A 25281-nucleotide genomic window follows, 5' to 3' on the forward strand; every position below is an offset into this window, starting at 1 on the left:
GACAATCGCTGTCTCAGAAAAGGTTTTCAGTTTTTGTTAGTTTATTCAGTTCCAATTTGTAGCAAAATTGAAGCATCAAGACTTCAGTATTATAGCCCTCAAATGCTACTAGTCAATCAGCGTTAGAAACTAACATTTTTAGTCAACTAGTCCTTATAATGAATGAATACATATAGCAAAACGCTTAAATATGGCAAGTTTCTACTAGTCCTCATGATACCTTAACTTAATTGGGTAGTTTGGCAAGGACTACAGGACTAGTGCCAATTTCTAACTTTGGTCAGTGTGGACGGCCATCATTGGATTTTTTCTTGTCCCTTGCACAATCTGGTAGCCTCATGCAACCAGACTAGAGTGAATTTTGAAAACTGAGTCATAAGTCTATGTTAAGGTATGGGCGTCAGGTCAGGTGTAGACGTGTTAATCATAACACCTCATGTGAAACTGGGACTGTTTGTGTATAATTAGGGTAATCGTTAGCTGTGACTTTTCTCTTCATCATAAACTTTAGTTACAAATGTGTGGCTTTGAATGACTTGAATCAAACTTAAGACTGCCAATTAGCCTCAGCCTAGTTATTGTAGTCATGAGAACTTGACACCCAATTTTGACCTTGTCTGATAAACTTTCGCTGCCCTATTTTTTCTGGTTCTGAAATGCTTTTGCTTTCAAGATTAACAATATTAATCATGATAATTGACTTGCCAGGAGGATAATGTATTCTTAGATCTGAAAAACAAATGAGTCTGTAGGTATTTAATGAAAATAAACAGTAGCCAAACCTGGCAATCCATCTCATCCTATGTGCACATACTTTACCTAGGACATCACCAGTTTTACAGATGTTGCCAAAAATTCCATAACTCATTATACTCAATGACGAATTTAATGTACAAATTATCTCCATTTCATGCTGTGTCTGTCTGTGAAGGGAATTTATTTGTTCACATTGAAATTGCGATATGACCACCATGCTTAGAACATACAGGGGCCCAGGTGTGTGGATTCAGTTGTAAACGTGGCGAGTATATATCTAGACTGACGGCAGTGACGTGGACTGGGAGTGACCTGTATTCCTTTGTCGCCATGTCAATGGGCCTTATCTTGGAATTCTCAATTAAAGCTTGCCTCTCGGAAGCTTTTGTTTGGTCCGTTTCTTATTTTGGTTATGAAACATTTAATTGAGTTTCGAATTCGTTATGAATCTTTTTTGACATTTTTGGAGTAGATTGCAAATATTAGCTCCAAGTTAATTATGTGTTTGATTGTGTAACATCAAGCAGATAATGGGTTTTAATGATCATGATGTTGGAGTATTTTGTAGCAGCGTTTGGTTTAAGTTAATGAGGTTGGTATGAGAAATTGTTTTCTTGTCCAAGAAAATCAATATAAAACCCATGCTTGTAAGATTAAGGATCACTGAAAGTTAAAATCTATCTCAATCCTGTTACCTTCTCAGAGTTGCATCTTGCCCCAAAAAACTTTGTCAGAGAACCTTTTTACTCTATGACCTTCTCCGAGATCCATCTCAACCGATAACTTCAGAGATCCATCTCACCTGATAACCTCAGAGATCCTTCTCACTCGATAACCTCAGAACTCCTTCTCACTCGATAACCTCAGAGATTCTTCTCGCCCAATAACTTCTGAGAGCCATCTTGACCGATAACCTCAGAGATCCATCTCACCCTATAACCTCAGAGATCCTTCTCACCTGATAACCTCAGAGATCCATCTCACCTGATAACCTCAGAGATCCTTCTCACTCGACAACCTCGGAGATCCTTCCCACCCGAAATTCTCAAAGATCCATTTCACCTGATAACCTCAGAGATCCTTCTCACCCGATATCCTCAGAGATCCTTCTCACCCGAAATCCTCAGAGATCCATCTCACATGATAACCTCAGAGATCCATCTCACCTGATAACCCCAGAGATTCTTCTCACCCAATAACTTCTGAGATCCATCTTGACTGATAACCTCAGATCCATCTCACCTGATAACCTCAGAGATCCATCTCACCTGATAACCTCAGAGATCCTTCCCACCCGAAATTCTCAGAGATCCATCTCACCTGATAACCCCAGAGATTCTTCTCACCCAATAACTTCTGAGATCCATCTTGACTGATAACCTCAGATCCATCTCACCTGATAACCTCAGAGATCCATCTCACCTGATAACCTCAGAGATCCTTCCCACCCGAAATTCTCAGAGATCCATCTCACCTGATAACCCCAGAGATTCTTCTCACCCAATAACTTCTGAGAGCCATCTTGACCGATAACCTCAGAGATCCATCTCACCTGATAACCTCAGAGATCTATCTCGACCGATAACCTCAGAGATCCATCTCACCCGATAACTCCAGAGATCCCTCTCACCCATCACTCCCCCTGGGTCCATATGGTGTAGACATATATTTGCAGGCTTATAGATGCAAATAGACCATTATCATAATTATTGCCCTGAATGGACGATCAATTAGATCCTATGTGTTTTCCAGATGGAGGTATTATGGAATTAACAATGCTAGGATAGACAAAGGAATGACTGGAAATGGGGGATCTTTCTTAACTTGGATTATCTTCTCTTTACGAACGAAATGGAAGGAGTTCATTATTTTGGCATCTTTGTTTCTGTTCACAACAACTGTACTTTTCCTGACACACCTATCAACATGACACGCAGTATTGAGTAGGGCTGGGACGAGTCCGAATTTACTACCCGGGTACCCTGCCCCCTATTACCTGACCCTACCCGGGTACCCACGGTAGGTCCCAAGAGATAGCTACAAAATGTCCGATTGGGCATTTTTTAACATCGCACTGGCAAAACGTAGTTAGATACATGTATTAAACAATCTGGTCATGCATACACTGAAGTTGACTCAAGTTATATCTTTATTCAAAGATATGAAAAGTCAGAAGAAATTGGTGCATGATCAGAAAGATATGCGAACATGTGTGACTTGTAGTGTAACCATAGAGTTCCAGATATTTTTTGTCATTAAACAATATATCACGTGACTAACCACGGGTGAGGTTAGTCCTGTGGGTACCCGGTTCCTACTCAGTACCCACCTGACCTGTGTATCCGAGTTACCGGTCCCAGCCCTAGTATTTAGGTTTGGTTAAAGGCTGGGGTTAGGAATTCAGATGGTGGTCGGAGCTCACTAAGTCTTTGACTTGACTAATTCTACAAGGATGTCTGATACCATTGGGGACAGAGAAGCAGGACTGGGGTTAGGAATTCAGATGATGGTCGGAGCTCACTAAGTCTTTGACTTGACTAATTCTACAAGGATGTCTGATACCATTGGGGACAGAAAAGCAGGACTGGGGTTAGGAATTCAGATGATGGTCGGAGCTCACTAAGTCTTTGACTTGACTAATTCTACAAGGATGTCTGATACCATGGGGGACAGAGAAGCAGGACTGGGGTTAGGAATTCAGATGATGGTCGCAGCTCACTAAGTCTTTGACTTGACTAATTCTACAAGGATGTCTGATACCATTGGGGACAGAGAAGTCCTTTATGTCAGCAGGAGTCAAAGTAGAAACACAAGTATCCAAACATGATGGGGGACGAGGGATTCAGATGAGATACATTTCTTGTCAAGGATATTTGGTATGTTATCAGATAGTAGGCCTGGACACAGATAGGGCTGGTATATGTCAAGACCATCTCATGTGGAAGGTGACTGAAGCATATGAGAAGCAGTAGGTATCTAATGTAAAGTATTTCATGTGTTATGCATAATATTGTGATGCTTTGATGAGACGTTTCAGCTTCAATCACAACACCATTGTCATTGCTGAAAAGAATCCAAATGTCAAGATGTTTTTCGTTTAGTACCATAACCTTGTATTCAGCTAAGAAAACAAACTAAAATACAGTAAGTGTTATTTTGATCCTGCCCTACTTTGCTCTCACCTTCCCTTGGACCCTGTGAATTATTGACGAAGATCGAAATGCCCCAACCCTCTTTAATAGCAACTCATTAATGAAAACATGTCAATTTCCTGCAGTTTCTTGATCCAGAAGGGAATGAATCTTTTCTGTTGATCATGTTATTTAATTAGGCTAATCAGTCAGGAACCTGCTGTGTTTACTAGATGAAGATAATTGGTCTATTATGTTTCTGCGAGGCAGGTCACCACTCCCTGGTGTGACCTCCATGTTGCAGACATACTGTCAACATGGATACAGGGGTATTAATGATGTTTATTGGATGGTGGCCTGGTACAGTGCTAGGATAGGCAGCTTTGTACTGTAGCACTGGGGGTATGTTTGTTTGTTGTTTAATGCTGCACTCAGCAATATTCCACGGGGGGAGTGGTCTGGTAGCGTAGTGGTTAAAGCGTTCGCTCGTCATGCCAAAGATGCGGTTTGGATTCCCGACATGGGTACAATGTGTGAAGCCCATTTCTGGTGTGTCCTGCCGTGATATTGCTGGAATATTGCTAAAAGCGGCGTAAAACCATACTCACTCACTCACTCACTCCTGCCGTGATATTGCTGGATTATTGCTAAAAGCGGCGTAAAACCATACTCACTCACTGTATGATGGTGGTCTGTAAATAATCAAGTATGGACCAGACAATACAGGGATTGACATCATGAGCATCGATCCACTCAATTGGTGTACGCTGACATGCATCAACCAAGTCAGCGAGCCTATTTGGTCCATATCATGGTGCAGTGAGGTCTCCTGCAATTTATCTAGACCTGCTCAGAGGCCATTATTGGCCCCCAAGTCAGCAGCTAGAAAATATTCCCAAATTGGAATAACAAATTTCCCAACACATGTTATACTGTAACTACTGATATAACAGCTCTGCGCAGGTGAGTAATTCACTGACCCATTTGAGCTGACATAATTTGGAATCCTTGATAAATCCCAGATTTCATTAGGTGTGTTACTCTGAAGTAGTTGTCCGTAGAACCTCATCGGCTGATGGTTTTGTCTTCTAATTTGCATTAGGCAGTGACTTTTTTCGAAATAGTTTTACCCAGCACTGAATGGGTACCCAGTAGGATGTGGGGAGGTTGGGTAGGGGTGGCAGCTGTCTAAGGGGCTGCAACTAGCTCTGCAGATTTTCGTCTATTAGCATGCTTGGGCGTGCCAGGATTGCAAATGGAATGCACAATGATTGCTTTACGAGGGTCATGTCATGCTCCTTGAGCAGCCCGGTTCCTCTCTGGTGTAGGGGCTTATTATTATTACAGTCAAGGAAGTCAATATGTTCATTGATTTCAGGTCCAATGTAATTAATTTGACCCTTAATGTCCCTTATTCTGGGGGAATATTGTCACCCTCTTCATGTTCGTCAGCTCTGTTCATGAATCTTTTCCCATCATTTTGACATTATCATGATTATGTATGAGGTGTCAGTCATTTGATCTTAATGCTGAGAGGTTATCGGAGTTAAAGATCTGATTTTACTGACAGGGGACAACAGTATTTGTGTTTGATTATCATAGACTAAAACTTGTTTCTTTCCCCCATGGATGTATTTGCAGTCTGCTGACTTCAGCATGTAGAGAGAAGTCATTGTCTTGCAGAAGCCAGTTTAGCCTTGTCTGGTTCTCACGGCTAAAACAGTCCATCATTTTGGCACAGCTTGCATTTGAGGAGGCCTTCTTGTGAGACAAATGGAACAGGACATTCTCATGATTTTTTAAACTTTTGATCTGACATTCTTCTATATCCTTAACAAATTTGAAAGAAATCTTGGCAACATTTTGGATGACTGTCAGTGTCAAACAGGGGCTGGAGGAGCCTAGTGGTTAAAGTGTTCACTCATCACGTTAAAGACCTGGGTTTGGTTCCCCACTTGGGTACAATGTGTGAAGCCCATTTCTAGTGTCCCCTGCTGTGATATTGCTAGAATATTTCTAAAAGCAGCGTAAAACCATACTTACTCACCCATGAACGATATAAAGCCTGCCTTCTTAGCAGTACAATGATGATATGCTTGTAGCCTGCAGGTGGCCTAAAACCTCTCTCACTGTAAGTACTGGTTGTAGGCCTTTCTAACCTGCAGGTGGCCTAAAACCTCTCTCACTGTGAGTACTGGTTGTAGGCCTTTCTAGCCTGCCGGTGGCCTAAAACCTCTCTCGCTGTAAGTACTGGTTGTAGGCCTTTCTAACCTGCCGGTGGCCTAAAACCTCTCTCACTGTCAGTACTGGTTGTAGGCCTTTCTAACCTGCAGGTGGCCTAAAACCTCTCTCACTGTCAGTACTGGTTGTAGGCCTTTCTACCCTGCCGGTGGCCTAAAACCTCTCTCGCTGTAAGTACTGGTTGTAGGCCTTTCTAACCTGCCGGTGGCCTAAAACCTCTCTCACTGTCAGTACTGGTTGTAGGCCTTTCTAGCCTGCAGGTGGCCTAAAACCTCTCTCACTGTCAGTACTGGTTGTAGGCCTTTCTAGCCTGCAGGTGGCCTAAAACCTCTCTCGCTGTAAGTACTGGTTGTAGGCCTTTCTAACCTGCAGGTGGCCTGAAACCTCTCTCGCTGTAAGTACTGGTTGTAGGTCTTTCTAACCTGCAGGTGGCCTAAAATCTCTCTCGCTGTAAGTACTGGTTGTAGGCCTTTCTAACCTGCAGGTGACCTAAAACCTCTCTCACTGTAAGTACTGGTTGTAGGTCTTTCTAACCTGCCCTACTTGCAGGACGTCTGTCAATAGCATGAGGAACATGCTGACTGAATGCAAATTGGGAAAACTGTTTCGATCTCTGCAGGTTTCAATGCAAATGATAGCAACTAAAATGTTTATGTGGATCCAGCTCCCTCAACTTAGACTTTAATTGTGTCCACAAACGCAAGCCTGGCTGATGCACAGTTGTCACAAGTTTCGCTCGATCTGGAGACACCCACCATTTTGCATGTGGACCATTGTCAGTCACGGGAATTTACATCTAATTGGCCAGTTAGTTTCACAGCATACGGGAGTTCTCTGAGGTCCCACTACCTTCCCATGGCGGACTTTTCTCGGGGAAAATCAATGAGTTTCGCACCACAATGAGTTATCATTGAATCAGGGTGATTTACTATCTGTAGCCATGCCATACTGTACCTCACGCTTGCTCTGTAGGAGTGACTTCCCACTTTACCTCTTGTATGTGTCCTACATTAATGGTTTGGGGCAGGTTGTTGGTCAAATGGCAGTGTTCTGGTGGTGAAACCATCCATGCCAGGCCATGTCGGCATGGTCTATTTCTGTGGCAAAGAGTTGTATCGGACTACAGGACCTCAGTCCAATACAAAAATGCTTTTTTATTTTATAACAGGAGTGTTTAGATCGGGTTGATTGATAGATGTATGTCATGCATTTCCTACTAAGGATGTCTTATGTTGTAAATTTCAATAATTGAGTGTGCCAGATCAACCAGTCATGTCACTTGTGACCTCAATATTCATGGCTTGTCTGTTAGTAGTTTTCATAGAAACCAGTTAGTCTTTGGTCTAGGTTTTCTTGACAACTTCTGACATAAAGATGCAAGACCTGTTTTATTAAACAATAAAACAAAGGATGACTTTATAACTAGTAGTGTCTGACAACACAGATTGAACCAATCGGAAGCTTTTATTATTTTGACAATAAATTAAATGTGGGTTTGAACAACATGGAATTGCACATTGATCATTTCCAGCTAAACTGATGCCCAAACCCTTTGCTGCTTATATCCGTACATAGCACATCTCTGTTGTTTGAAGGGGCATTGGGGTAGCCTAGTGGTTAAAGCGTTCGTTCGTCACGCCAAAGATCCAGGTTCGATTCCTCACATGGGTAAAATGTGTGAGGCCTATTTCTGGTGCACCGAATTACCGAAATCACTCATTAATCAGTCTCGATAAACACAGTGATCAGCGTACTGCGTGGTCATGGCCGCCCCAGTACACAGCCCGTGTTTTGATGCGAGATGAGTCGGCTGGTAACTGCATATTACAAGGGCTGCTGAGATAAGCTTGCTTTACATTAAACAATTAATGCTTTAAATAAACAAAACAGGATTTAAAAATCAGATACATTCTCGCTACCGCTCAGGATATCCCAATTCAGGTCACATCCGAATGACCTTTTGCGAACTCTGAGAGACCAATAAATTAACTAACAGGAAGTCGACATAAGCCGCTAAGAACATGAAGAAAGCAGCTTTCTTGAATTTTGTGGCACTAGTTTCAAATTGGCGACTTCCATTCACGACCATGCTTTTAAAAGTATTTTAAATCGGTGGCAACAGTAGTTTTGTGTTAAGCTTTAAAGATTGCATGATTAGAAAACATATTCTGATAACAATGTAACATAACAATATGAATATTTCATTTCTAATTTTTTTATGATGTGTTTGTATCCTTGTCTATTGTGTAGGTATCTGATTTAATGGAACTTAATTTTGTTAGTCCATATGTAAAGGGTAAACATCAGCTAACTCAGTTTTTTTGATGAAACGCCCATGATGACGTCACATCATGAAGAATGTGTTGATATGACATCACATTGTTATCTGGTCACGTCGCTAACAATGGAAGCAGTGGTTATGGATGAACTTGTCAATGAAGTATTATTTACACAGCTCAGGGAGATACTGAAACTAATTTCACCTCTGTGTCATGCGCCTATGGGCATGATGGGAAATATTTATGTCGGTTGGTCTAGATATTAAAGTAAGATGATAAGAATCTGTATCACATGAGAAAAGATGATCTCATGCGCTCTGCAGCATTCTTGATGTTATAAGATGCAAACAGTTGACAGAATACAGACTGCATTGTACTTTATATTTAAATTAAATCAAATTATTTCATTACAAATGTAAAACCTTGAAACGTAAATTCTCCCTACCTAAAACACAGGGACAGTTCACGATCCCTTGTAATTGCGACTTAAAAAGTAGTTTTGTGTTTGCAAAATGTTACGAGATATAAACAAAAGTATCAAAACAAATTTAGTGTCACGAAAATTCTTTATCATATATTTAGTTATGATTATATACAAAATCAACTTTAGCAAAAAATATTCTTAAATACCACGAGACTGGTGTTGGAAGCCAAAGAATACAAAAACAAAAATGGCACTTAACTCTTTGCGAAACGAACAGTGTCGATTGACGAGTTTAATGAGAAATTTACAGTTTATCATGTTTATAATGATAGATTTTCGAGAGAATAACAAACATCAAGAAGTGATATTAATAAACTCCATAAATGACTTGTCATTATTTTGCCTTGTCAATGTGGAACTAACGTTAAAAGGTCGTCAACAGTTTGTTGGTACTGGACCCTTACGATAAAGGGAGACAAGTTTGTGGAGGTAACTCTTGTATGACAATAGTTCCATTAAAGTGTTGTGTTGACTGTAGTGACATATCAAGTGTTGTGTTCACTGCAGTGAAATATCAAGTGTTATGTTCACTGCAATGAAAATATCACTTTTCTTTCCCACTGAAGTTTGTAATAAAACTTTCAACTTTCTCAGCTAACAATCAGTTAAAAATACTTTCAAATCACCTAGATATTGCTGTAGAGATACACACAGGCCGAGGCCCTCCCTTGTGTTTAGTAATGTTTGATTAATCAGTTTGATCCATGTTAACATGGTTAGGCCAGTGGAGCTCTGGATCGATTAATTGATTTCCTACATCAGTCTTGCTAAAGGTTAAGATCATCAACATGTCCTTTCTTGGCCATAACACCTTATCATCATTAAAACAAGACTTATTGCTATGACTGGCCATTTGTCGGTCGCATCAGTTCTTGGACTCAATCTGATGATTGATCCTGGTCTGTGGAGCATCAGTTGTTTGACTCTGATGATTGATCCTGGTCTGTGGAGCATCAGTTGTTTGACTGATGATTGATCCTGGTCTGTAGAGCATCAGTTGTTTGACTCTGATAATTGATCTTGGTCTGTGGAGCATCAGGAGTTTGACTTAACCTGATGATAGATCCTGGTGTGTGGTGCATCAGTTGTTTGACTTAACCTGATGATTGATCCTGGTCTGTGGTGCATCAGTTGTTTGACTTAACCTGATGATTGATCCTGGTCTGTGGAGCATCAGTAGTTAAACTCTGATGATTGATCCTGGTCTGTGGAGCATCAGTTGTTTGACTTAACCTGATGATTGATCCTGGTCTGTGGAGCATCAGTTGTTTGACTTTACCTGATGATTGATCCTGGTCTGTGGAGCATCAGTTGTTTGACTTTACCTGATGATTGATCCTGGTCTGTGGAGCATCAGGAGTTTGACTGATGATTGATCCTGGTCTGTGGAGCATCAGTTGTTTGACTTTACCTGATGATTGATCCTGGTCTGTGGAGCATCAGTTGTTTGACTTAACCTTATGATTGATCCTGGTGTGTGGAGCATCAGGTGTTTGACTTTACCTGATGATTGATCCTGGTGTGTGGAGCATCAGTTGTTTGACTTTACCTGATGATTGATCCTGGTCTGTGGAGCATCAGTTGTTTGACCTTACCTGATGATTGATCCTGGTCTGTGGAGCATCAGTAGTTTGACACTGATGATTGATCCTGGTCTGTGGAGCATCAGTTGTTTGACTTTACCTGATGATTGATCCTGGTCTGTGGAGCAATTTCCTAACATTGAACTGTAGCTTGGAAATTCGTAGTAGATTTCCCTGACAGGAAATTTGAAATATGAGAAGGTACATGCTCTGTACATAATGGTCCTGTATGAGGGAGTTTTCTGCGTCTTGTGATAATGCGGTAGACTCAGTGCCCCTGGCAACCCTTAAACTATTAAACAGCAACTGCAGGATGTGTTGAACAGTATCAAAATCGTTATTACCTGAAAAGCGAGATATGTAATTGTGAAATTCATCTCCTTTGCATAGAGAGTTGAAACAAGAGACGGCAGTAGGAAGACTACAAGTCAAGTGTCAGTTTACAAATGCATGTTTACTGTTTCTGATACTTGATTTCATCTACAATTGGGTTGGTTTCAGTTTACATCCATTATTTTCAATTATGGGAGTTAATTTCATTGAATTTGTGGGGAAAATAATGTGAAACAAAAAACGTCTGGAAGCAGATTGCATTTCAAGGCCCATTGCTTTTGCAAAACTCCTAGCAGATGGATTATGATTCTGAGTTTTCTACAAATTGACCGACTTTAAAAAAAGTCAATGACAAGCATTTTAAGTGAGAAGACTCTATATCCTGGAATGTAAAGGTATTAAGTCATTTTATATCACTGTCAACAGGTCAGACGATTCCTGGGAAAGTTGTTTTGCCAAAACGAAATACCAGTGAGTGGGTCATGACAACAAAAAGTTGTCAGCGCAATAGTTACTATGTCCTCTCAATTTCCACGCAATTTGTTTCCCACTACTTGATGTTTGCATTTCATTTAAGATTTGGATCCTTTTCAAACAATCTATTAAGTTAACAGAAAGGTTAGCCCTATTGCTTGGGACATTTAGCCATGCAAGCCTGACGTGTAGACATAAGGCCACACCGCCGGAGAGTCACAAACACAGAAGGTATAAATCTATATCACGAGCGTTACCACAGCTTGGGAAAAGTTAGCTTTTGTTTACAAGTCTAATTTAGTGGGCATATTAGCTTCAGGAGAATTGAAGTAATGTCACTGAGCTATGAGTCATTCTCAGCCTGATTTTTCAAATTGTCATGTTTTGATGAAATCCAATATTTGAATGTCTGCTGTAGTTATTTTTGTGGTTAACACAAATTCCTGAAGTCAAATTTGTTGGTATTGTGGATCTTTGATGGTTTCAGGGTATAGGAAAAGTTTTTGAGATCAGAATCCAAGGCATAAAAATGGTGGTCTCTCCAATACTCGGTATCCCTGAAACAAATATTTTTGACAGTATTTTACAGGAGGACCAGTCTTCAGTGATTACTGATAGAAATCTGCCACTGAATATTTGTACGACCCATTGCCTGTAAATATGTTATACATTAATTAGGCGAAATAGAGGATATCACTGAGTGTGATATATAGAGAAAATCACCCGAGTGTCTTTTGATATCAAATGACATCACATGGTCACAATCAAATGACATCACTTGGTCACAATCAAATGACATCACTTGGTCACAATCAAATGACATCACTAATGGCTCTGCTACTGAAGCTGTGAGCAGTACTGTCTATAAAGTGAAAAATTTGGAAGAATGATGTTGGATATCAAAAGATTTTATTTATCATCCAACATCATTCTTTCAAATTTTTCAGTTTGGAGACAGTAATAAGCAGTGTCTTACGTGTAAAAATTACTGCTTACAGCTTGAGTAGCAAGCCTGGTATCTTTTCCACTTTTAACAACTCATGCTGATATATTTGATATCAAAAGACACTCGGGTGAGATTCTCTATTAACAAACCTTTAATAAAACTCATAATCAATACTTTGAAAACAAGTTCGACATGCTCATGAGCTTTGAGAAAGATTAGTAATGTATACTTGATTGATGATAGATATGGAATCATTTGGATATATGAGTGCAATAATCTGGAACACAGTGTTAAACCCACCTCACCTCACCTCACCTCACCTCACCTCACCTCACCTCACCTCACCTCACCTCACAGAGCCGAACCTCACAGAGCCGAAGCTACAATTCTCCATACGATGTAGCAATGATAGTCTCACCTGTTGTCAACGGCGATGTCTTCATCAAGGATCCTGTAGGCCGAGTTTAATTATAACCAGTTCTTCATATGGATTGATATTAATTCTTTTATCTTATCTCTTATCTGGACACTCTATACAGATGTCATTCAACTTTGATTTGATGGTAGTGTAAACATATACTCGTATTACAAACTATATTGCTTTGGAAGTGGGGTATGTATTTCTCGTATTTATTTTTGAGTGAGGTATATCTTGTATATGTATCTAACAATATGACTTCGATTTGAAACTGATATTGTGTTTAATATTAATTAGTTTTGTGACCAGAGTTAACCTGACTAGTCCATTGCACAAGAAACAATTGCTCGATGAAAAAGCCTTTTTTAGGCGAAGAATCTGTACTAAACATGACAAAGAATTACGATTAAGATATTTTTTAACCAAATTCCCAGCAATAAATTGGTTATTAATTTTCTAAACACAAATCATAATGATAACACCCCTTGACGGTCCTTGTTCAGAGGTAAACAAGAATAGGGTAACAAATGGGACCCTGGCAGGTCACTTGTGAGCGCAGGACGTTATCATAATTGCTGCCATCACGTTATTCCCATAGAATAACCTTCATTCTTTATGTGAACATTTAGAAATATTGCTATTGATGTTGCAGTCTAAAAATCTTGGTTCCATTAAACAAATGAGAATGGCCTGCGCGTGTATGTGTATGTTTGTTTGCCCGTCTGCTCGGGCTGGGATTGAACGTGGACGTTTTTCCAGAGAAGGCTGTCAGTGAATAATCGACAATGCAAGTCATAAACTACCACCACTTGATGGTCCTGTCGATGAAATCAACTCGTAATCATATTTATATGTTTTCAAACTGAAATAAATCCTGTTCCTGTTAGGGTCTACAATATAAGGGATTCGATTGGGCTCCTGATTTGGGGCTTGGATGATCCTTTGGCATTTCTGGAGGTGAAAACCTGGCCATCATTATTGTCCAGCACGGCTTTAGGACAGAAGCCTAATAAATCAGTGCCATGAAGCAAGTTCAGCATTACTCGAAAATTAGAGACTTTCTTTTGATTTTATTGGGGAAGCATCTCCTGGCATTTCCCGATCATTTATTAATCTGTCATTCCTGTGTTTATGGATTGGTTGACCTGTGCTAAATTGCTTTATGCGAGAGTTTGCAATTTGTGGGATTGATAAAGATTAATTTATGCTGCTACTGATATTTTCTTCGGTACCTATTTGACCTGATAGGCCCCTAAATGCCAAAGTGTCTCACTTATACCAGAATTTAGATAGCAGTTTGAGTCTTTGACATTTTGGAAAGTCTAATGGCATCAGTTGGTATTATATTCATTAGTTATGGCTAAAGCTTTCAGGTGTTATTGATACCCATAGAGTATTGGAAATATTTTTATGTTTCTTCGCCTTGTGACTGTGATGGACGTTCACAAACGTTATCTTACCACCTCGGCATTAAGCATGTTAAGGATTTCAGCAGTGACATTGTGTTAGATTCTTAGTATCAGATGATTTTGGTTTGGGACAGTTGTAGGCTTGTTGTTAAAGCGTTGGCTCGTTGCGTCTAAGACCTGGCTTTGATTCCCCTCATGGGTACAATGTGAGAAACACCTGTGTTAGTTGTTTAACGCTACACTCTGCAATATTCCAAGTATATGATAGCAGTCTGTAAATAATCAAGTCAGGACCAGACGGTCCAGTGATTGACATCATGGGCATCGATCCATGCAATTGGTATATGATGATATGCATCAACCAAGTCAGAAAGTCTGACCACCCCGATTTCGGTAGTCGCCTGTCATGGCAAGCTTGGGTTGCTGAAGACCAATGATTCCAATGAACAAAATATTGTCCGAGTTTGATAAAAAGGCCAAAATGACAACATCAACATCATAAAGATAGAACCAATGCATTTCACAACTTCACAACCATATGCATAAATATTTACATGTATGCTACTCAAAACAAGTTAAGAACACCTGATTTGTTCATCAGTGACCATAGTTTATGTCATGGATGATGGGTATTGTAACAAAGCCTTCCAATTGTGGGTGTTCTTTAACTTGTTCAGAGCTACAGATAAGCAGAGTGTTTGCGTAAAATATCCCCAAGAATATTCAAAACCCAATTACTTTCAATTAACTTGCGTACAGAAACGCATCCATTAAATGAAAACTCAAATGTATAAAAACAGCTCGCGTAAATATCCAATGAAGCTTTTTCAGCATGTGTACAACTAGGACCTAATTTCCGAAAGACAATTACAAGCCTATATATTTCGAACAGTTATATACACTTAAACATGACTTCATTTTTTTTTAAATATTAAAATATTCACTCATTTTGGGAAAAACCCAATAGAGTGATGAATAGATGAGTGAAAAAATATTGGTTACCCAATGAAAAATGTAATAACCCAATTAAAATAGAAACCCAAGAGTGAAAATCCAATTGCTCAAAAAGTTATCTGGAGCTCTGATGTTTGAGTAGTATATATATATATATTCACGATATTTACACAAGCTAACTTGAACATTTGGCAAACAGAGTTGCATCCAACGACCGTACAGGATCTGGGCCCACTTGCATAAAGCAATCTTAGCGCTAAGATGATCGTTGCTGCCATACTTTAACATAGGCTTACAATAGTGCTAAGATCGCTTTGTGCAAGCATGCCCCCATGCTCCTGGTTTGTCCCCTAGATTCTCCCAATAATGATATTGCATTTGTAAGTAATGTGTCTGTGTCAGGGTGCTAAACGTCTGTAGCCAGTGTCACATTAAGCTGATAGACAGACATGATGAAACTGCAGGGTTTATTTTACAGCTGTGTTAAATACAACTCACTCACGTAAATATTCACTCAGTGTTCGAAATTAGAGGTGGAAGTCGTGGATACCAAACCAGTCTGCCATAATGTCAATATCTATCTAAATAGTATAGCCAAAAAACCCACAATTCCCAGGAAGCCTCTCATTTCCTGTTTCTCGCTGCCAAGATGTGTTATCACCAAAAGACATACATAAAACTGCTTTCGTGGATTGATGAAGATATTCCTGTGCATGAAGTCTGAAGGGTCTCTGATCTTGTCTTTGTTTTCAGTGGTAAATATTGGGGATGAACTCAGTATTGATTTTCTCATTAAGACAGACATGATTTCTTCAGTGATCTAATTTCATGTTAGATCATAGATCCCTTTTGCGTGTCAACGTGACTACCACTAACAAGCGTTTAATCACTTTGGAAGATTCCATCAATAAACAAGATGTCTGACTCACGACTACAGTGTAATTGATGGTTTTTGTCTGGCACCAGCTTATGCAATAGCATGCTCCCTTGGGGGAGCTGTCAAAACCTCTAGGTGATATTTTATTAAGGAAGGTTTTAGGATTTCTTCCTTAGGACATCCGGTTTGACAGTTATCATGGTTTAAGGGTTGAATTATTAAAGTCTTCTGAAGTGGCTGTTTTGAAGAGTTATGGTCACGATATCAGTCTGGGACTTTTGTCAGTTCGAAATTCGGATTGGTCCAGGAACCTGAGTTATGATAGTCCATATTATCATCAAAATCTAGTGGAGTTGATACTTTGAGCCAAGTTTGGGCTGGTGGACACAATTTTGGGGCAATGGCTGCCAATATGGTGGATGCAATTTTAAATTTTAACTCACTCATTCTTGAGGACCCAATTCCTCTTGGAATGGTAAGAGCAAGAATTCTTCTTTCCCATTTATGGAACATAATAAGTATACAAAATATGTGTGTTGAACAGTAATGGATCTAGAGCGTGCCCTTGCGGCACTGGTGCACAGAAATCTGAAATTTCCAAGCTTACCCCATAAATCCCCATAAATATGAACTGATTGCTCATACTTTCTGAGTGTAAGAGTGCTTAAGACGTTCAGAACAACACGATTTAACCAAAATCTTTCATTAAAATCTGAAAATTATCATACACAAGGACGGTATCCGTTGCTGTAATCTGATTGGCTGTCTTAGGTCACGTGCTTGAATTTGACCAGTCACGATCCTTATAGCATATTACTGCAATAAAGCTTCATTAGAAACCAATTTCTATCCAATAAAGACTCTTTGACTATAAATATTCCCCTGGAAAGGCTACTGTAATATATATGGATGTTCGGAGCTTTCAAACTTTTATCAGAAAAAAGGTGATACCGTATTCGACATAATAAGCGCCTCGCTCTAATAAGCGCCAACGGCGATATTTGCTAATAAATTGGCCAGTGAACAATCCCAATTAGCACCCCTTCCGATTGATCAATGTACACAAGACTTATTTATTCGCACTCATGTGTTATATGCACTCTTAATTATGGGCAATTAAATTCTGGAAAAATAAATCTGTCGTACATAAACATTTCAGGCTGTCAGCATAAACCTCGAAATTTATCGTTCAACAAAATAATATTCAAATAAGAGCCCCCTATTTCCAATTTTGAGAGCGCCCTGGGCGCCTATTACATCGAATATGGTAATTGATATTGTTTAGAATTCTTTTTGTAATACGTTTCCGATTATGTAAATGGTGAAAATAAAAAGGAATAGGTAAGTTTATATTGTGAAATCTTACAATTGCGGAAACTTGACACAATTTTTGCTTACTCTGTGCTTAATTGGGACATTATGAATGTGTTATTAAAAAAAATCTTAATTAAATTGTTAATGAATTATTTAAATAATATTTTAAAAATAAAGTTTAATAAGTGCTAATATTTCCGTCACCATTTCTATTTCATGTTTCAGTTGATATTTCAAAGGTGAACTCAACTCCATCTTGATAGTCATGTCTGTAAAAAATGGTTTCAAGTAACACAAATGAAAAGTCAACCAATATAAGGATATTTGTTTGTTCTTTATTGTTGTCCAAGACTTTGTTAAAAAGAAGGCTACCATAACGGAAACATGCTTTTGTTTTGTGTTTCCTGTGTTTTATGAGTTTTTTAACACAAGGTCCCAAATGGCCTCGATCAGCCAACTCCTAGATCCATCACTGGTTGAAATTGGAGTACCGGTATTGTTTTTGTCTTGGCAGTGTTTAGCAATATTGGACATTGTTGGAAATCTGCTTGTCTTGAAACCATAGTATTGGGTATATCACCCAACAGAACTGAACACGTAGTTGAGAATGAAAAAGTAATTCCTAAAGTTGGTTCTTTCAAGATTGTTGGGAAAGAGATTATACTTAAACTAACCTGAGTTTTTAACAGTGACAGCTTTTCTCAAGACCAGATTTCCCCAACTGCCTTTAATTAAAATCATCAAAAGGTTACTATGGTTACTATGGAAGCAAATCCTGAGAAGTGAAACCCTCACATGGCAACAAGAGTGAAAACTTTGATTTTCAATAATTGGCCACTGTTTGAGATTGTTCGAGGGAACACAGGTCCTCCTTTCTATCAATTGGCCAAGTGTCTTCGATCAGTGCCGACAAGATCAGAGGCAATGAGTCGAATGTTAGTGGCATTAATCAACAGTTCAGCTGGCTTCATGACAACACCTCGGGAGTTAATTTGAGTCCCAGCTGTTTGTAGAGCTCTAGTGAAACTGACGCCTAACTGTTGTTGTTTTTAATGAACATTGTGTGGTATGGACCCACGATTGTGATTCGAATGTATAAGATCTATCATTAACACGGACATAGCTTGGCATCAGGTAGCACTTGTGTCATTGGAACATGTGAAGCCTGTTGTTATCCCACGCCATTAACATGGAAGCGCAAAGGGATAGGAGTGGGTGGTGACCCTCCTTCCATCAGTCATACCTCGGAAACCATTTAATACTTGATCCCAAAACTTAACATACTTGTAAGGCATATGCTAAACGTGTGCTTTACTTACTAGGGATTTTTGAAAATTTTGAATTGTTTTGTTTTCCATAATATTTTAAAATATTCCAGAGAATTACTCAAATACCATTCAATATTTGAATTGTTTGACAGGCATTAATTTGAATTTGACAAATGACAAAGGAGAGATTATGTATGGATAACAATTTCTTTATTTACCGTAAAGGCAATGTTTCGGTATAGATCCTTATACCATTATTAAGCAAGTAAGCCTTGTTTGACAAGGGTATGAGGATTTATACCGAATCGTCACAGTGGTCACTAAAGACGAATATTTACCCCCAAAATTTACTTGAACCCGTCTGTTATTCATTAACACGATATATGGAAATGGAACATGTACAGGTCACGCAGTACTAGTCTGTTATGCTGGTCATCTAAAACTCCACCTCGTTAAACGGCTGATTGTCTATAACGCTCATCAATTATTTGAACCCCAAAGGTATAGCATTGTCGCGAGCGATCACTCTTTTTTTTGCAACCATGAATATGCAGTCATACGCATTTACATAACCTGTACTTAAGAATATCCATTTGAACTTATTATATGCATACAGGGGGCACAGGTGGCCTAGTTGTCTAAGGCGCCGCTATTTGCTGTGCAGAGTTGCGTCCCTTGGGCACGCCATAAACCTATGATTGTGGGTTCGAATCCCACTTCACCCCGGTTTGTCAGCACCATACCCGTGCTTGTGGGTTTCACCGAAGTGGTAAACGTCTGAGACCTGCATCACTTTGGGCTTTTCTCCCACATTATGCTGACACGCCGCGATATGACTGGAATACTGTTAAAAGCGGTGTTAAACCGAACTCACTGACTCACTCACTATTATATGCATACGTAGATTTTTTCAAAGACAAAACGCCTATGTTTTTAGTTTGACGGTAAAGTGGCCACTGGTCATTGTCACATTGGAGCAGATTCTAATACCTGCATAAGTGTTGTATTTAAATGTATAGTATAATAATAATTAACACTGTCAACATGGTCAAACCATGTCAAATAATGCATTTTGTTATTGTTTCACTGAATATAATGAATTAATACATCAACTGCTGATTTGTTATTGTATTTGTGAATAAATATTCGTATTCATAACCCTATATTCATGATACGTATGGTATTCGCCTCATAGTGTTGTCATCACAGCCCCAGAACTGACCGGGGTGTGAGTATTTCATGAAGTGCTATACATGTATAGAGATACGGATGGTGTATGGACATGACTGGGTGTGTTACATGCATGAATGGGTGTGTATATAAACACCCCTGGCACTACTGATACATCATGTACAGATTCAGCCATGCATGATATGAACTGAAGTGACAAGATGGCTCGCACTGTATGTTCTTGAATAGCCTGCCATGTAAAGAGAGATTGCATAATAAAATTAATAAGTGGTATTTGTGTTTTATCATAATGCATAGTGGATCAACCTGTGAAGATCCGGGTAAGAATAGGTCTTCAGCAACCCATGCTTGACAACCAGGTGACTATGCTTGTCGTAAGGGGCGACTAACAGGATCGGGTGGTCAGACTTGCTGACTTTGTTCATGCATGTCATCGTATCCCAACTGCGTGGATCGATGCTCATTTTATCAATCACTGGATTGGTCCAGACTTGATTATTTGGAGACCGCCGTCAAATACAGCTGGAATATTGAGAGTGCTGTGTTCAACAACAAACAAACAAACTAAGCATACTGGATTCAATAGTGTTGTGGATACAATCACCAGGATGGACCATATTGTCTGCTGACAATTTAAAAACCCTATATAATTCTGTGTATTTCAGGAGACTTTGAAATACATTGTCATTCAGATCTATGGTAGAAGGTGATCGTGGCATATTCTTCTGTTTCCTATCTTTGTTTATAAAGATATCACAGAGTTATATCCAAACTTGAAATGAATCATGATAAAGAAGTTTGACTGTGTATGACCAAGGGTGGTGGGGTAGCCTCGCGATAAAGTGCTGAGATATTGCTGGAATATTGTTAAATCAGTGAAAACCCCAACTCACTCACTATATGACTGTCAACACTCAAATCCCACACTGAGTTGGCAAAGAGTGTGCAGGATACGTCTTCCCGAGGCAAGGGAGTTGACTGACTATAAATGTCCAGTTTCCACCCTTGCTGAACTAGGCTGGAATTATAGAGTTATATTTTGGCTGGACTAACGAGTCTATGGATAGTCCAATCAAAATCGCATAACGAAATCGATATCTGGTTTGTAAACTGCTGTGTAGATTTCAGTCGAATGCAGGATTTGCAAAGCTTGTGTGCCGCCATCACAATGTCAACAGACATTTTCCAAATCTTATCATGTTTATAATCAAGGCGCTCACGTGATTTGATGAAGAAAGACCTTTTTGATTACATTATGGATTTTGATAAACTAACCATGCTAACAGAATGTCTTGATGGGGCGCCACCATTTTGTTTGAAGCAAATGCAAGTGATATGAGAGGTGGAATCTGATAGGAGGGACATAGAAGGGATATAACTCGTAATAGCCACTGGTAGTGCTGCAATCGAGCCCAGAAATTTGTGTCCAATGAAGGATTTAACTATTTCGGTAAAACCTGATGGATGACCTGATAGGCTAATGCTCTCAGACATGCCAAGAATAGCTGATAGGTTTTTTATGTAATTTTTTAATGTTTTGAGAGCATTTACACGGTTTTGCATAAGAATATATGGAAAGAAATTAACATGATTAAGCATGACAGCTTGACCAAAGCTTATTAAAATAATCTGTGTTACAATTGATGACGGAAGTATATTTTGTTAACTGATACCTGATAGGTGGTTTGAATCTCAGATTCGTACTGATGTGAACCAAGGTCTGTCAGCTTCATAATCAGCCCCTGCTGTCCTTAGGGCAGTGGTTTAGTTGTTTTCTCATCCCATCGAAGGTCTGGGTTTGATTCCCCACATGGGTTCAGTGTAGTTACGGCCCAATGTCTCCTGCTGCAGTGTGGCAGGACAGTTGCTAAAGGCTGCATAATGCAGTACGCACTCACCAAATCACAAACATTTTGGAAGTACATTACTGGAAGTTTTCGAATCAAGCTGAATTGCCATGGTGTGTCTTAGATATTGTTCACAGTTTCAATCCCTCGCCATCCTCACTTTATGCATGCTGGAACCAGGTAGCAAAGGGGAAACTTACTTATGTTCTATAGTAACCATGGTAACGGTAAAGGTCTGGACAAAGGCTAATGTTCTTTGGTCACTCGAGATATTTCGTCACAGATCTTGCCGTTCTGGTAGTAAAGACCCAGGTTGCAGAAATGCAACAGAAATCTCCAGCCGCCATCTCCTCAATCACTTCAGCCCATTTTTACTTCTGTTCTCTCTCGAAGACTGCAAATGGCATTTACCAATAAAACCATTTCTTTCAGAAGGTCATAGAGAGTTTGAGAGAGGAGTTGTTTCAGATTAATTTGTCCTGAAATGGCCAAAGCTAGTTTAATGGAGGTGAGGAAAAATTGCCAAGCAGATTGATGTGTTTGCAAATACTTTCATCAATCACAGTGCTGAGTCTGCCAGCAAATAGTCGCAGCACTGCAGGACCCAGTCACTGCTAATTCCTCAGAGGAGATTTCACGGAAATCTTAAGAAAAGTCGCAGTCAGATGCTTACGTTATTAGAAACACTGACTTTTATTGATGCGTTACTTTGCTCCAGCTATGTTTGTCTCATTCTACAAAAAAAAGTAGTTTTGACAGGCTTTTGGAGAAGGAATGTGTAAGGCGAAGTAGTGACTTTGGGAATTAGATGAAGGTAGGATGGATGGGTGTGTCAGAGTAAGAAAAACAGCTGCATGCAAACATGCTTCCCATTAATTATAAGACTGTTCCTGGTGAAGCTTGGATGTATGAATATCCTGATATCGTAGCCTTGTAGTGGCTCTTTGTTTGCTCTCCCTGGCTGCACTTTGTATTGTGATTGTGTCATTGTTGCTCTGTATTATGATGGCCTACATTGTCTTAAGTCTAATTCTGTTGGCAGTCGTTGTTGCTCCGTAGTTTGGAGGCCTGCATTGTGTCAAGTCTGTTGGCAGTTATTCTTGCTCCGTAGCTTGGAGACCTGCATTGTGTCAATGTTGGCAGTCATTCTTGCTCCGTAGTTTGGACGCCTGCATTGTGTCAAGTCTGTTGGCAGTCATTCTTGATCGGTAGTTTGGAGGCCTGCATTGTGTCAAGTCTGTTGGCAGTCATTCTTGATCTGTAGTTTGGAGGCCTGCATTTTGTCAAGTCTGTTGGCAGTCATTGTTGCTCTGTAGTTTGGAGGCCTGCATTGTGTCCAGTCTGTTGGCAGTCATTGTTGGTCCGTAGCTTGGAGGCCTGCATTGTGTCAATGTTGGCAGTCATTGTTGTTCCGTAGTTTGGAGGCCTGCTTTGTGTCAAGTCTAATTGTGTTGGCAGTCATTCTTGCTCTGAGTTTTGGGCCTGCGTTGTGTCAATGTTGGCAGTCATTCTTGCTCGGTAGTTTGGTGGCCTGCTTTGTGTCAAGTCTAATTCTGCTGGCAGGCATTGTTCAGTTACTTTTACCCCAAAGTACACTTTTCAGTTGTCACTCCATAAGGATTCCCAGGCAGAATAAGCCCCCTTTAGTGTTTGAAATTAACCTGAACGTAATGGGGCCCATACCCTCATGTTAACTTGGTTAATAAGTTACAGTTGTAGGTTCCCCAGATTCACATTATGATGGTCCAGCACACCTCAAGACCTCGAGGACCCACAACTTAATTTCACCCACTTTTCTTCATCCTCTGACAGGCAAGGGTGGGCTTGTTCTCAAGAACTTGCATGACACAGAATCAATATCTTAGAGATTCATGGAACTTGGTTCCGTTCGGTACGGTATTGTACATAAGTATTTGAAGGCCAGTATTTTGTATAAATTCACATTTTGGTCTAAATGGGGTTTTTTCAGGAATGATGTCCACATTTCACATGCGCTTCCATTATCCTGTTGATCGATCTTCCATATGCAAAATGAAATAAATATTGTTTAACTAGGGTGTCCATGGAAGGAGGGGATGAGATTGACTAGCCTTGATAGAATGTCAAGCCTTTCTAGCCAGCCCCAGCATTTGCCCTTTTGACATTTTCCAGGGAAATCATTTTTTCAATCAACATTACCACCTAGGCCGGGCTCAAGTTTTTAGAAAAATCACTACACCGACCATTTTGTGAAAATAGAGTGCTGCTTGCAAAGAGGCAAGTGGATTGTCTGAGAGCTTTACTTAAATTAACTGATCTCATAAAAGATGGAGTGGGTCAAGGTTGAAGTTGTTATGCAGGACGCTTCCACTTACAGTAACGACCTGCAGCAAAGGATGTGCACATTTCTGCGTCAGTCTGGAATGCATGAGAAGCATGTTTAGTTGAATATTATTATTTCACTTTCACATTGTGCCATTATGTTCCCAATATGTGTTGTAATAACACAATGTCTGAAAATAACGCCTTCTTTCAAATATACATTGTACCAAATATGATTAATGCATCAGTATTTGTGTACCAAATATTATTAATGCATCTGTATTTGTGTACTAGATGTGATTAATGCATCTGTATTTGGGATACATGCTTTTCGTCATTTTGTCATATTTATTTCAATATTTTGTTTTTCATAAACATATTGATCATTGTCCATGGTGAACTGTTTTCAATTGGATTGTAAATAATGTTGGCCTGACTAGGCATAGTTCTCGAGCTAAACTCGAGCTAAGCTGCGATGCATAAACTTTGCGTAACATTTATCAGTCTGTTATGGTAGTTTAAGTGTGATCGATGCCTTAGAAGTTGACGATTCATGGTAGGGACTGGCTTGAGAAACGGTCTAAATCAACTGCAGGTCTGTTTCCTGATGTTTTGTGGGATATTTGCATGAACGATTTTTATGAGATGTATCTCATGGTGAATTCAAAGTACTGCATGATTCAGATAAGGCAAGTCACATTTTTCAGTATGGTTTAGAAGACGTTTGCTCAGTGATTTGTTTAGCATTGTTCAGCTCAGTTTTTTTCTGATTTGTTCACCACTATCCCTGATCAATGGCCGGGATTCATGATGGTCTGTCAATATATGTGATTTATTACAGGGTGTATGAACACCAAAAAAAAAGTGATATGTTGAAATAAACTTGCAATTAAATCTTTATTGATGAATGAAGACCATTTAATCATTTCTTGTCCTTGCTCAAACTATTTATCATGTTTATAGCTTAGCTTGCTATAATACCTAAGTTTATTATCCCCGACACAAAGTGGTGCGGGGATATAGGAACGGAGTTTGTTCGTCCATTCCTCCGTCCATCTTCTGTCCGTCTGCTTCTCAAAGGGGAAATGTTTCTCAAATACTATCTAAGTTAGAGAAATATTTACACACTGATATTACTGGTCATCATCTCAAATGAGTTTGAAAATTAGTGTCTCCAATTAATTCTTACAGAGTTATGGCCCTTGCTAGGTGCTTTTCAACTAAGTGTATGGTTTCTGCAATACGGACTGTTCTCAGAAACTGCTGACGTCACATGAATGAAACTTTGCAAGCTTATCTTAGAGACACTTGTCAAGATTAGGTTCGAAAAAGGGTTCCGAAAATTATCTTGTTGAAGACTTATGGCCCTTACACCTGATGCTTTTCAACTTCGTGCATGGTGTTTGCCGTGGGGTCAACTTCATTTGGGACATCTTTTTTCAAAGTACTGATGTTACATGAATGAAACTTGCATG

At 39.5% G+C, this 25281-nt stretch overlaps 1 protein-coding gene across 1 annotated transcript in view; it reads left to right on the top strand.

Annotated features, from left to right (window-relative positions):
- Positions 1-25281, top strand: part of LOC139443944 (polypeptide N-acetylgalactosaminyltransferase-like) — a 53665-nt gene that overhangs the window by 9591 nt on the left and 18793 nt on the right. The window lies entirely within an intron of this gene.

The sequence above is a fragment of the Haliotis cracherodii genome, unplaced genomic scaffold, assembly GCF_022045235.1.
Source record: "Haliotis cracherodii isolate W230 unplaced genomic scaffold, xgHalCrac1.p SCAF_5, whole genome shotgun sequence".
Lineage (NCBI taxonomy): Eukaryota > Metazoa > Mollusca > Gastropoda > Lepetellida > Haliotidae > Haliotis > Haliotis cracherodii.